Source organism: Crassostrea angulata, chromosome 8 (assembly GCF_025612915.1).
Source record: "Crassostrea angulata isolate pt1a10 chromosome 8, ASM2561291v2, whole genome shotgun sequence".
Lineage (NCBI taxonomy): Eukaryota > Metazoa > Mollusca > Bivalvia > Ostreida > Ostreidae > Magallana > Magallana angulata.
This window is the reverse complement of record NC_069118.1, coordinates 10,478,539-10,492,702: the sequence shown is the minus strand read 5'-3', so window position 1 is coordinate 10,492,702 and position 14,164 is coordinate 10,478,539. Positions and strand designations below refer to the sequence as shown.

Genomic DNA, 14,164 nt, shown 5'->3' with positions numbered 1-14,164 from the left:
ATATAAAAAACGATAACTATCTACTAAATTAAAATCAGATACAATTTGTTTAATTTTTTCACTACCACCTTGACCATAGGAGGAGTTACCTCCTATTTTATCTAATTTAACATCTAACACACAGTTGAAATCACCTCCTAAAATAATATTTCTTTGTGTAATGCATATTGGATATAATTCGTCAAAAAATATATTTCAATTACCTTCGTCGTTAGGTGCATATACATTAATAATTCTGTAGTATACATTTTGAAAATTAATATCAACATAAACTAATCTACCATCTAAATCTAAAAAATATTTATCAACTGTAATGTGAGGATTTAATATAACAATACCTACTCCTCTACTTTTATTTGTACCAAAACTAAAATAGCATTTATCTGAACCAAATTGAGATTTAAAGGTAAGTACATTGTTAGTATTATAGAAGTGAGTCTCTTGTAGGAGAACAATAGAAAATCGACGACAGAGTGAGAATAGTTCAGAACGGGTCGGGGGATTTAAAAGACCATTACAGTTGAGAGTTAGAATATTTAAACCCATTGTTATTGTGTGATAAATAATTGAATACTATACGAACACGAAAATCATGAGCTCGGAGGTGATTTTAACTGAAGAATACATAAAAGGAAAATAAATGAACACGGAAAGGAAACACATATGTATACAAAACCAGATGAAAATAACAGAAAACATCTATAACAAAACTAAACAAACAGAACATTGTGCTATGAAAGTTTATGAATATATCACCTCTGGGCTCTGGTTGGTTCTGAAGCTGAGGGGCTCACCGGCTGGTCGTGTTTCCGCCTTTTTCGAGTGACTACGGTGAATTCAACATCATCCTCAATGGAGGATTGGGGAACTGGGAGGGACACCTCAGTGTCCCCCCACTGGAGGGACACCTCAGTGTCCCTCGAGAGTTCCAGCCCGAACTCCTCAGCCATATTAACATCCTGTGGGGAGGATACACTCCTGGTATCCTCCGCCACCTGAGACTCACGGGTCTCTTGACCACACTGAAGGGATACTTCATCCCTCGAGGGGAGCACCTCAGTGTCCCCCGATGTGTCAACTGTGGGGGAGGGGTTCTCGGACCCCTTCCTCTCTACAGGACTCTCGCGGTCCTCCTGGTTGTCCACGAGAGGATCGGCTGTGGCGTTAGCCGGACCCTCTTGGGGACCACGAGAGACTCCAGACTGACTAATAGGACCAGTGGGTCCCTCCGCAGGCTTGCCAACTGCCTGCGGGGGAGGGGCCTTACCAACAGGCCTCTCAACCCGCTTTCCACCAGCGGGTCCCTGAGCCGCAGAAGCATAGCTTCTGGGTCCAGGATTTGTATGACCGTAAGGGCACTGGTGCCGCAAATGGCCGACACCCTCACATCTGAAACAGATGGGGGGTCGGCCAGGGATTGTCATAAGACATCGGTGCCCATGCACCGATGTCAGGTAAGGGAGGTGTTTCTGCTCTCCTTCTCGCATGGAGAAGACCACCTCCCTTATCCCCGTGGCCACACCGTTTTCCGTGACATGGTTCACAGCCCTGATGTCGCCTTGGGCTGCGAACACATTATTAACTTCCTCATTGGTTACCCATATGGGTAACCAATGTACTCTCGCCCTCACCACTACTCTGTCGCATGCTGCGAATAACAGTGTCAATCCCACTGACTTGCTGTCCATAACCCTCCCGTCAAAATCATCAACCGTACTTCTATCAACAAACGTAACATACCATACGTCCTGCCTTTCCATCAACCACACTGCCAAGACCTCACTGTCCTTGAAAATATCTAACAACATACGTCTATTAACGGATTGCGTAGCCGTTCTCGTCCCTTTCACCGTGACTTTTAGCGTCCTTTCCATCATGTTAAGGGGGGTATCATCTAAATCCATACTCGATTAGATCTTAGCCAAAAGACCGAGAAGCGATGCCCATCCGCGGGCATGGGACCTGATTTTGAAATAAAATCATTTTCAAATAAAGTAGTGTTTTACTCTCTGTTTTGTTAAATTCGCATCAATGAGCGAGTCAGGGTGATTGTACGATTTTTTTCCGAATAGATATAAGTTGTTTAGGGTATTTGCAAAATTATTGTAAACTTAAAAATAACAAAGGGGTGAATTATCAATCGCTATGATGCTTTAATGTAGGAAAGTTGTAAATACGTATTACCTACGTTTTGCGCGCAGAGTGAGTACTCGCGGTATATACAATCGTTAAGTTACCTTGACTTTGACTGATTAAAACTCATACACACATCAAATCCCCGAGTTTGAATTACCGTCAATCAATGTTTTGAACTAATACTTACCAACTTCCTGTCCTGAAATCACTAATATCTATTTTACTTGTTTCTAACTCTTAGTTGTTGTCTACATCCATATCACGTTGAAAGCACCGGTTCTCGTCCGATCACTGAAGTTAAGCAACGTAGAGCTTGGTTAGTACTTGGATGGGTGACCGCCTGGGAATACCAGGTGTCGTAGACTTTTTTCCCCCTCTCTTTCTCCCACTTTTCATCTTTCTTGACAGTAACATTTTATTTTTTTTTATTGTTCAGAGCACGACAAAGAGTCCAATATGCTGCAGGATTCACTTTTCAATATTTTAACAAACAAGGTATCATCCGAAATGATTCAAAACATAATCATGAATACACAATTACACACACATATAAATACACGTACATATACTATAACATACATTCATTCATCCAATTTAAACGAATATTAAAATATAAAATGCGCACAGATAGAAAGATTGAAAGAGAGAGAGAGAGGGAGAGGCGGGAGCGAGTGGGGGGGGGGGTGGAAGCTGCTAATATTTTGTTATAAAGTGGGCCGTTCCTGGAGGTACTGCAATACCAGGCCAACCCGTGGCGAGAGCGGAGCAAGCCCCTGACATCTCACCTCTGACCAAAAATCAGTTTAATATCGTAGTTCCCATGTAGGGAACGTATCAGATATTAAGCTGATAAGAACAGATAATTTTTTTTTTTTTAAATAAAAACTTTATTCATGGTATATACATAACAACATATGTAAATACGAACAGAAACATAAACTGTATGGTTATACTTTGTTTAACAAAGTAAATATATGATAAAAATGTGTAAAAACATAAGAACGGAAAGAGCAAACAAAAGAATCACACAAAGTTGACACACGTACGGGGTGATAGTAAACATTAAAGGAAACAAGGTCACACAGAGACGTGGACGTAAACAACATGAATGAAACGCCAGCAGACAATTACATAACATCAGACGCGGACAATACACACAGGGATTTACACACTGACATTGAATTTTAACTCACCGTTTGGAATTTCGCAAAAAAGGTTTGTTTTGCACCAAAAACTAGAAAATTTGAAAGAAGAAAATCGGTAAAAATCACATCTTATTCTTTGTATTAGATTATTGATGTACATTAAAATAAGCCTATTACTATTGAAGACTTTTTTTTCAAACTTCACAGAACATCTACACTGCCATATGATATAACACATTAGAGATATGAGATACAAACAAACAGAGATTGTTTCTTTAGTTAACATTGTAATAGGAAAAGTATGAAAACGTATGTGTGACAGATTGAAATGTTGGAATTCGTTACCAGTAAGTATATTAAGAAAATTTTTAACAATGGAAACAAGTGGTTTTACAAAACGACACTCATAAAATAGATGTGGTATTGTTTCCACCTGAATGTTACATAAAGCACATTTATTGTTTTTGTAAAAACCAATTCTATGCATGAAATACGACACAGGAATAATTTCGTGTATAATTCTGAACATAATATCTCTTGAATACTTATCTAAAAATGTGTTATGAAGTCGTTGGAAAACTTTGATAAAATTAACACTGGGAAAGATATTAACAATACGTGGCTCTGTTACAATGTTTTCAACAAGAATAGTATAATATTGTTTGGTTAACATATTACCAAATTCATAAGTATAATTACTATTTTGAATCGACAAAAAATAGTGAAGATCATTAATACATTGACAATAGAAAGAAGTAAGAACAGAAGAATGTGGCCTAGTATTCACTGCGAAAGTAGGGTTATACTTTCTTAGGCTAAATCCAACCCAATATACAGAAAAATACACATATTTAGACTTATCATTATACAGTATGTTTTGTAAATGTTTGAGACGCAACGCTTGTAATTTTGATTTTATATCAACAATCTCCAGACCACCTTTAGTTTTATAGTTAAAACACACAGAACGCTTCAGTGGTTCTGTATTACTCGGCCACAAAAACTTAAAAATGGCTCGCTCAAACTGTTTCAAGTATAAATCAGGTAAAAGAAAAACAGAGCCCACGTACCACAATTTCGAACATGCTAAAACTTTTACAACTATAGACTTTTCTACAAAAGACAAATGACGCTGTTTCCATAAATTTAACGTTTTAATAAATTTTGATAAAATAGGTTGCCAAATGTCATCATAAGTAATATTATTCCCGAACTTAATACCTAAAAGTTTACAATTGTCTACCCAAGAAATACCAAAAGGATGATCAGATCGACTTTTCCATTTACCCATAAAAATACCCTTTGTCTTTTGTATGTTAAGTTTTGCACCCGAGGCGCGTCCGTAAAGCGTGCACCAGTGTAGTACTCGCTTCACAGACTCGTCACAGGTACAAACTGCCAAACTATCGTCTGCATATAAAGACAACTTAATAGAATTACAATTGCCTGGTAGCTTAACGCCTGAAATTTGCTCGTCTTCCCTTATTTTAATGGCAAACGGTTCTAAACACAAAACGTATAACAAAGGGCTCAGGCTGCACCCCTGGCGCACCCCTCGCTGTAAAGTAATAGGGTCGGAAATATGATTGTTAACTATGACTGAGGAACGTACGTCATTATATAAAACTTTTATCCAGCGTATCAGAGAAGGCCCAAAGATAAAGGCCGAAAGTACTTGAAATAAAAAATCGTAACTGACGCGATCGAAAGCCTTCTCTTGATCTAAAGAAATAAATGCCAACGGCATTTGTTTTTGTTCACAATAATCAATGATGTTCCTCATTAAATGTAAATTATCAAAAATAGTGCGCCCTGGTACTGAACAAGTTTGATCAGGATGAACTATATACTGTAATACTTTCTTAACACGATTGGTAATAACTTTTGAAATAAGTTTATAATCATAATTTAACAAAGAAATGGGTCTGTAGTTTTTAACATTAGTAGAATTTTCAGGATCTTTACATATTAAAGTGATATAAGATAGCTTTTGTGAGTCAGATAAATGACCGTCATTATATACAGTGTTAACAACTTCAACCAATGGGTCGATAAGAATAGATGAAAATGTAGAGTAGAACTCTTTTGTGAGTCCGTCAGAACCAGGTGATTTATTGTTTTCCATGTCTCGCAAAGCCAAAAGTATTTCGTCTTTTGTTATGGGGCCTTCACAGGTAGTCGAAATGTCATTACGTAACTTTGGTACATTTTTCAAAAACTCACTAGCTAAATCCTGATCAATACCTTCGTCCGTGTACAATTTTGAATAGAAAGTTTGAAACTCTGTCAAAATATCACTAGAACTTGAACAAGTACGGGAAGACTCTGTAACAATTTTGGTAATTGTTTTTTTTTTGGCCCGCTTAATTTCCTGCTGAAAAAAGAACTTAGAAGGTTTTTCATCGTTATCCAAACATTCCGCACGTGACCGAATTTTGGAGCCAGCATAATTTTGTAACTGAATTCCTTTAATTTGACTTTTAATCTCGCGTAATCTATCGATAAACTGACCAGGATTATTATTTTCATAGTATTGTAGACGATGGTAAGACCGTTGTAATTGTCTTAGCACATTACGTTTAACAGTAGATTTTTTCTTACAATAATGAATAGTAAAAAGTTTAATTTGATCTTTAAAATGCTCCCAAAAATCTAAATCTATATCTATACCTTGTACTAAGTCCACCCAATATTTAGTAAAAGAATTAACAAAATTTGTGTCTAATAAAAGTGAATTATTAAATTTCCAGTAACCTGGACCAAAATTAATACCATTATTATTTTTTAATTCTAAATAAACAGCATCATGGTCACTATGACCAAAAGGTATATTACTACAGGTAAGTATATCATCACTAATAAGTTTGGACATATAAAAACGGTCTAATCTACAAGATACACTACTTGAACACCATGTAGTTTTAACAATATCAGGATACAAAGAACGATAACTATCTACTAAATTAAAATCAGATACAATTTGTTGAATTTTTTTACCACCACCTTGACCATAGGAGGAGTTACCTCCTATTTTATCTAATTTAACATCTAACACACAATTGAAATCGCCTCCTATAATTAAGTGGTTTTTAGTAATACAAAAAGGATATAAATCATCGAAAAACTGACATCTTTCTTGTTCATTATTGGGAGCATAAATATTAATAATTCTATATTCTATATCATTAAATGTTATATCTATATAAACCATTCTACCTTCCAAGTCTAAATAATATTTTGTAACTGTAATATTGGGATTTAAAACAACTATACCTACTCCTCGAGAATTATTAGAACCAAAACTAAAGTAACATTTATCAGTGGAAAATAGAGATTTTAAGTTTTCTACATTATTAATATTATTAAAATGAGTTTCCTGCAAAAGAAGAATAGATATTTGTTTTGTAAGATATAATGAAAAGAGCTCACTACGAGTTGGGCCATTTAATAGCCCGTTACAATTTAAAGTACAAAGAGAAAACGACATTAGCGTGCTGGGTATTTAAATCTACAATGAGTGAGCTGTTAACGGTACATGGTAAAGAGAAAAGCTAACATGTATAGCACGGGCTGCTTTAAAACATACAATACTAGGGCCTTGGAATGTAGAATGAGAGGAAAACAAAACACACAGTAGAGACAATAACACAACAACAGGAAAATATAAAAAACTGTATATATAAATATATATACATATATATATATATGGGGATAGAATGTCCAGGGGCAGGCCATGTTAAATTTCGGGGGATTTTTCCGCTGTCGAAGTCCTTATACAAGCATAGTTCGTTTCCACTTATTTAACTCACCGGTCAGCTTAGAGGGTTGGGCGGTCAGCTCTAGAGGGTTGGGCCGCCGAGGGGCTGATAGGCTCATTCCTCCGCCTCCGTTTCACGACTGTGAACTGCACCTCCTCATCTGCGAGGGACACCTCAGTGTCTCCCCACTGGAGGGACACCTCAGTGTCCCTCGAGAGCTCCAACCCGAGCTCTTCTGACAAGTCGACATCCTGTGGGGAGGATACCCTTCTGGTATCCTCCTCCACCAGAGACTCACGGGTCTCCTGCCCACACTGGAGGGACACCTCAGTGTCCCCCTGCATGTCAACCACAGGGGAGGGACTCACGGGTCCATCCCCCTCCGTAGGACTCCCACGGTCCTCCTGGTTGTCATTGGGAGGGTCGGCTGTGGCGTTAGCCGGACCCTCCTGGGGACCATGAGAGTCCCCCGATCGACCCGTGGGTCTCTCCGCAGGCTTACTGACAGCCTGTGGGGGAGGGGCCTTGCCAACAGGCCCCTCTGCCCGCTTTCCAACAGCGGGTGCCTGGACGGCCGTAGCATAGCTACGGCCTGCCGACTTTGATGGCACAAAGTTGGGGCACTCGTGCCTCATATGGCCGACACCCTCACATCTAAAACAGATGGGGGGTCGGCCAGGAACCACTATCATGGCTCTGCTTCCCTCTATGCAGGTAAAGTATGGAATATACCTCTGGTCGCCCTCTCTCATTGATATGGCCAGCTCCCTCACCCCGGTGCCTATTCCATTGAAGTCTGTCGCTCCTTTGATACTCTTGACGTCACCAAAGGAATCGAAGGCGTCGCTCACCGCCTCATTGGTCACCCAAAAGGGTAACCAATTCACTCTCATCCTCACCACCACTCTGTCACATGCACTAAGCTCAAGAATGACCCTATGGTCAGGAACTCTCACTTCCTGACCATCAAAGTCGTTAACTGGCCTTGTGGACTCAAACGTGACATACCATATATCGGAGCGTTCCATTTGCCAGACTGCGTCCACCTGTTCCTCCTTGACCAGCTCCACCACGTCTTTTCGTCCAAATTTTCTGACCTCGTCTCTGGAATCTTTCACCACTATCTTGAGAGTCCTCTCCATCACACTTAACTTTGTCTCCATCTTGATCTTAAGCTAGATATTAAGCTGATAAGAACAGATACTACAGTTTGATCTTAGCCAAAAGGCCGAGAAGCGATGCCCATACGCGGGCATGGGACCTGTTTTTGAAATAAAATCATTTTCAAATAAAGAAGTGTTTTACTCTCTGTTTTGTTAAATTCGCATCAATGAGCGAGTCAGGGTGACTGTACGATTTTTTTCCGAATAAATATAAGTTGTTTAGGGTATTTGCAAATTATTGTAAACTTAAAAATAACAAAGGGGTGAATTATCAATCGCTATGATGCTTTAATGTACCAAAGTTGTAAATACGTATTACCTACGTTTTGCGCGCAGAGTGAGTACTCGCGGTATATACAATCGTTAAGTTGCCTTGACTTTGACTGATTAAAACTCATTCACACGTCAAATCCCCGAGTTTGAATTACCGTCAATCAATGTTTTGAACTAATACTTACCAACTTCCTGTCCTGAAAACACTAATATCTATATTACTTGTTTCTAACTCCTAGCTGTTGTCTACGGCCATATCACGTTGAAAGCACCGGTTCTCGTCCGATCACCGAAGTTAAGCAACGTAGAGCTTGGTTAGTACTTGGATGGGTGACCGCCTGGGAATACCAGGTGTCGTAGACTTTTTCCCCCCTCTCTTTCTCCCACTTTTCATCTTTCTTGACAGTAACATTTTATTTTTTTTATCGTTCAGAGCACGACAAAGAGTCCAATATGCTGCAGGATTCACTTTTCAATATTTTAACAAACAAGGTATCATCCGAAATGATTCAAAACATAATCATGAATACACAATTACACACACATATAAATACACGTACATATACTATAACATACATTCATTCATCCAATTTAAACGAATATATTAAAATATAAAATGCGCACAGATAGAAAGATTGAAAGAGAGAGAGGGAGAGGCGGGAGCGAGTGTGGGGGGGAGGGGGTTGGAAGCTGCTATTATTTTGTTATAAAGTGGGCCGTTCCTGGAGGTACTGCAATACCAGGCCAACCCGTGGCGAGAGCGGAGCAAGCCCCTGACATCTCACCTCTGACCAAAAATCAGTTTAATATCGTAGTTCCCATGTAGGGAACGTATCAGATATTAAGCTGATAAGAACAGATACTTTTTTTTTTTTAAATAAAAACTTTATTCATGGTATATACATAACAACATATGTAAATACGAACAGAAACATAAACTGTATGGTTATACTTTGTTTAACAAAGTAAATATATGATAAAAATGTGTAAAAACATAAGAACGGAAAGAACAAACAAAAGAATCACACAAAGTTGACACACGTACGGGGTGATAGTAAACATTAAAGGAAACAAGGTCACACAGAGACGTGGACGTAAACAACATGAATGAAACGCCAACAGACAATTACATAACATCAGACGCGGACAATACACACAGGGATTTACACACTGACATTGAATTTTAACTCACCGTTTGGAATTTCGCAAAAAAGGTTGGTTTTGCACCAAAAACTAGAAAATTTGAAAGAAGAAAATCGGTAAAAATCACATCTTATTCTTTGTATTAAATTATTGATGTACATTAAAATAAGCCTATTACTATTGAAGACTTTTTTTTCAAACTTCACAGAACATCTACACTGCCATATGATATAACACATTAGAGATATGAGATACAAACAAACAGAGATTGTTTCTTTAGTTAACATTGTAATAGGAAAAGTATGAAAACGTATGTGTGACAGATTGAAATATTGGAATTCGTTACCAGTAAGTATATTAAGAAAATTTTTAACAATGGAAACAAGTGGTTTTACAAAACGACACTCATAAAATAGATGTGGTATTGTTTCCACCTGAATGTTACATAAAGCACATTTATTGTTTTTGTAAAAACCAATTCTATGCATGAAATACGACACAGGAATAATTTCGTGTATAATTCTGAACATAATATCTCTTGAATACTTATCTAAAAATGTGTTATGAAGTCGTTGGAAAACTTTGGTAAAATTAACACTGGAAAAGATATTAACAATACGTGGCTCTGTTACAATGTTTTCAACAAGAATAGTATAATATTGTTTGGTTAACATATTACCAAATTCATAAGTATAATTACTATTTTGAATCGACAAAAAATAGTGAAGATCATTAATACATTGACAATAAAAAGAAGTAAGAACAGAAGAATGTGGCCTAGTATTCACTGCGAAAGTAGGGTTATACTTTCTTAGGCTAAATCCAACCCAATATACAGAAAAATACACATATTTAGACTTATCATTATACAGTATGTTTTGTAAATGTTTAAGACGCAACGCTTGTAATTTTGATTTTATATCAACAATCTCCAGACCACCTTTAGTTTTATAGTTAAAACACACAGAACGCTTCAGTGGTTCTGTATTACTCGGCCACAAAAACTTAAAAATGGCTCGCTCAAACTGTTTCAAGTATAAATCAGGTAAAAGAAAAACAGAGCCCACGTACCACAATTTCGAACATGCTAAAACTTTTACAACTATAGACTTTTCTACAAAAGACAAATGACGCTGTTTCCATAAATTTAACGTTTTAATAAATTTTGATAAAATAGGTTGCCAAATGTCATCATAAGTAATATTATTCCCGAACTTAATACCTAAAAGTTTACAATTGTCTACCCAAGAAATACCAAAAGGATGATCAGATCGACTTTTCCATTTACCCATAAAAATACCCTTTGTCTTTTGTATGTTAAGTTTTGCACCCGAGGCGCGTCCGTAAAGCGAGCACCAGTGTAGTACTCGCTTCACAGACTCGTCACAGGTACAAACTGCCAAACTATCGTCTGCATATAAAGACAACTTAATAGAATTACAATTGCCTGGTAGCTTAACGCCTGAAATTTGCTCGTCTTCCCTTATTTTAATGGCAAACGGTTCTAAACACAAAACGTATAACAAAGGGCTCAGGCTGCACCCCTGGCGCACCCCTCGCTGTAAAGTAAAAGGGTCGGAAATATGATTGTTAACTATGACTGAGGAACGTACGTCATTATATAAAACTTTTATCCAGCGTATCAGAGAAGGCCCAAAGTTAAAGGCCGAAAGTACTTGAAATAAAAAATCGTAACTGACGCGATCGAAAGCCTTCTCTTGATCTAAAGAAATAAATGCCAACGGCATTTGTTTTTGTTCACAATAATCAATGATGTTCCTCATTAAATGTAAATTATCAAAAATAGTGCGCCCTGGTACTGAACAAGTTTGATCAGGATGAACTATATACTGTAATACTTTCTTAACACGATTGGTAATAACTTTTGAAATAAGTTTATAATCATAATTTAACAAAGAAATGGGTCTGTAGTTTTTAACATTAGTAGAATTTTCAGGATCTTTACATATTAAAGTGATATAAGATAGCTTTTGTGAGTCAGATAAATGACCGTCATTATATACAGTGTTAACAACTTCAACCAATGGGTCGATAAGAATAGATGAAAATGTAGAGTAAAACTCTTTTGTGAGTCCGTCTGAACCAGGTGATTTATTGTTTTCCATGTCTCGCAAAGCCAAAAGTATTTCGTCTTTTGTTATGGGGCCTTCACAGGTAGTCGAAATGTCATTACGTAACTTTGGTACATTTTTCAAAAACTCACTAGCTAAATCCTGATCAATACCTTCGTCCGTGTACAATTTTGAATAGAAAGTTTTAAACTCTGCCAAAATATCGCTAGAACTTGAACAAGTACGGGAAGACTCTGTAACAATTTTGGTAATTGTTTTTTGTTTGGCCCGCTTAATTTCCTGCTGAAAAAAGAACTTAGAAGGTTTTTCATCGTTATCCAAACATTCCGCACGTGACCGAATTTTGGAGCCAGCATAATTTTGTAACTGAATTTCTTTAATTTGACTTTTAATCTCGCGTAATCTATCGATAAACTGACCAGGATTATTATTTTCATAATATTGTAGACGATGGTAAGACCGTTGTAATTGTCTTAGCACATTACGTTTAACAGTAGATTTTTTTTTACAATAATGAATAGTAAAAAGTTTAATTTGATCTTTAAAATGCTCCCAAAAATCTAAATCTATATCTATACCTTGTATCAGGTCCACCCAATATTTAGTAAAAGAATAAACAAAATTTTTGTCTAATAAAAGTGAATTATTAAATTTCCAGTAACCTGGACCAAAATTAATACCATTATTATTTTTTAATTCTAAATAAACAGCATCATGGTCACTATGACCAAAAGGTATGTTACTACAAGTAAGTATATCATCACTAATAAGTTTGGACATATAAAAACGGTCTAATCTACAAGATACACTACTTGAACACCATGTAGTTTTAACAATATCAGGATGCAAAGAACGATAACTATCTACTAAATTAAAATCAGATACAATTTGTTGAATTTTTTTACCACCACCTTGACCATAGGAGGAGTTACCTCCTATTTTATCTAATTTAACATCTAACACACAATTGAAATCGCCTCCTATAATTAAGTGTTTTTTAGTAATACAAAAAGGATATAAATCATCGAAAAACTGACATCTTTCTTGTTCATTATTGGGAGCATAAATATTAATAATTCTATATTCTATATTATTAAATCTTATATCTATATAAACCATTCTACCTTCCAAGTCTAAATAATATTTTGTAACTGTAATATTGGGATTTAAAACAACTATACCTACTCCACGAGATTTGTTAGAACCAAAACTAAAGTAACATTTATCAGTGGAAAATAAAGATTTTAAGTTTTCTACATTATTAATATTATTAAAATGAGTTTCCTGCAAAAGAAGAATAGATATTTGTTTTGTAAGATATAATGAAAAAAGCTCACTACGAGTTGGGCCATTTAAAAGCCCGTTACAATTTAAAGTACAAAGAGAAAACGACATTAGCGTGCGGGGTATTTAAGTCTACAATGAGTGAGCTGTTAACGGTACATGGTAAAGAGAAAAACTAACATGTATAGCACGGGCTGCTTTAAAACATACAATACTAGGGCCTTGGAATGTAGAATGAGAGAAAAACAAAACACACAGTAGAGATAATAGTATAACAACAGGAAAATATACATAACTGTATATATAAATATATATACATATATATGTAGATAGAATGTCCAGGGGCAGGCCATGTTAAATTTCCAGGGATTTTCCGCTATCAAAGTCCTTATACAATCATAGTTCGTTTCCACTTATGTAACTCACCGGTCAGCTCTAGAGGGTTGGGCCGCCGAGGGGCTGATAGGCTCGTTCCTCCGCCTCCGTTTCACGACCGTGAACTCCACCTCCTCATCTGCGAGGGACACCTCAGTGTCCCCCCACTGTAGGGACACCTCAGTGTCCCTCGAGAGCTCCAACCCGAGCTCTTCGGACATGTCAATGTCTTGTGGGGAGGATACACTCCTGGTATCCTCCTCCACCAGAGACCCACGGGTCTCCTGTCCACACTGGAGGGACACCTCAGTGTCCCCCTGTACAACATCTACAGGGGATGGGCTCACGGGCCCATTTCCCTCCACAGGGATCCCATGGTCCTCCTGTTTGTCATCGGGAGGGTCAGCTGTGGCGTTAGCCGAACCCTCCTGGGGACCATGAGATTCCCCCGGTCGACCAGCGGGACCCGCAGGTCCCTCCACAGGCTTACCAACTGTCTGTGGGGGAGGGGCCTTGCCAACAGGCCCCTCCGCCCGCTTACCAGCAGCGGGCTTCTGGACCGCCGTAGCATAGCTACGGGGTCTCGAATGAGGCATCGATCCTCCTTGACATTGATGCCTAAGATGGCCAACCTCCTCACATCTGAAACAGATGGGAGGTCGGCCAGGCATCGACAGTAAACATCGGTGCCCATGCACCGATGTAAAGTAAGGGAGGTGTCTTTGCTCACCCTCTCTCATAGAGTAGACCACCTCCCTCACACCCGTTGCTATGTCATCCTCCATCACGTGCGT

At 37.8% G+C, this 14,164-nt stretch overlaps 2 non-coding genes and 3 pseudogenes across 2 annotated transcripts; 2 read left to right on the top strand and 3 right to left on the bottom strand.

Annotated features, from left to right (window-relative positions):
- Positions 1 to 2,382: 2,382 nt before the first annotated feature.
- On the top strand, positions 2,383 to 2,501 carry LOC128161832 (5S ribosomal RNA). Its single transcript, XR_008240437.1, has one exon. It is a non-coding gene; the product is annotated as a 5S ribosomal RNA (ribosomal RNA).
- Positions 2,502 to 2,842: 341 nt separating this feature from the next.
- On the bottom strand, positions 2,843 to 3,025 carry LOC128161946 (U2 spliceosomal RNA; annotated as a pseudogene).
- A 5,140-nt stretch (positions 3,026 to 8,165) lies between these two features.
- LOC128161947 (U2 spliceosomal RNA) lies at positions 8,166 to 8,279 on the bottom strand (annotated as a pseudogene).
- A 440-nt stretch (positions 8,280 to 8,719) lies between these two features.
- LOC128161824 (5S ribosomal RNA) lies at positions 8,720 to 8,838 on the top strand. Its single transcript, XR_008240429.1, has one exon. It is a non-coding gene; the product is annotated as a 5S ribosomal RNA (ribosomal RNA).
- A 343-nt stretch (positions 8,839 to 9,181) lies between these two features.
- LOC128161943 (U2 spliceosomal RNA) lies at positions 9,182 to 9,363 on the bottom strand (annotated as a pseudogene).
- Positions 9,364 to 14,164: the final 4,801 nt, after the last annotated feature.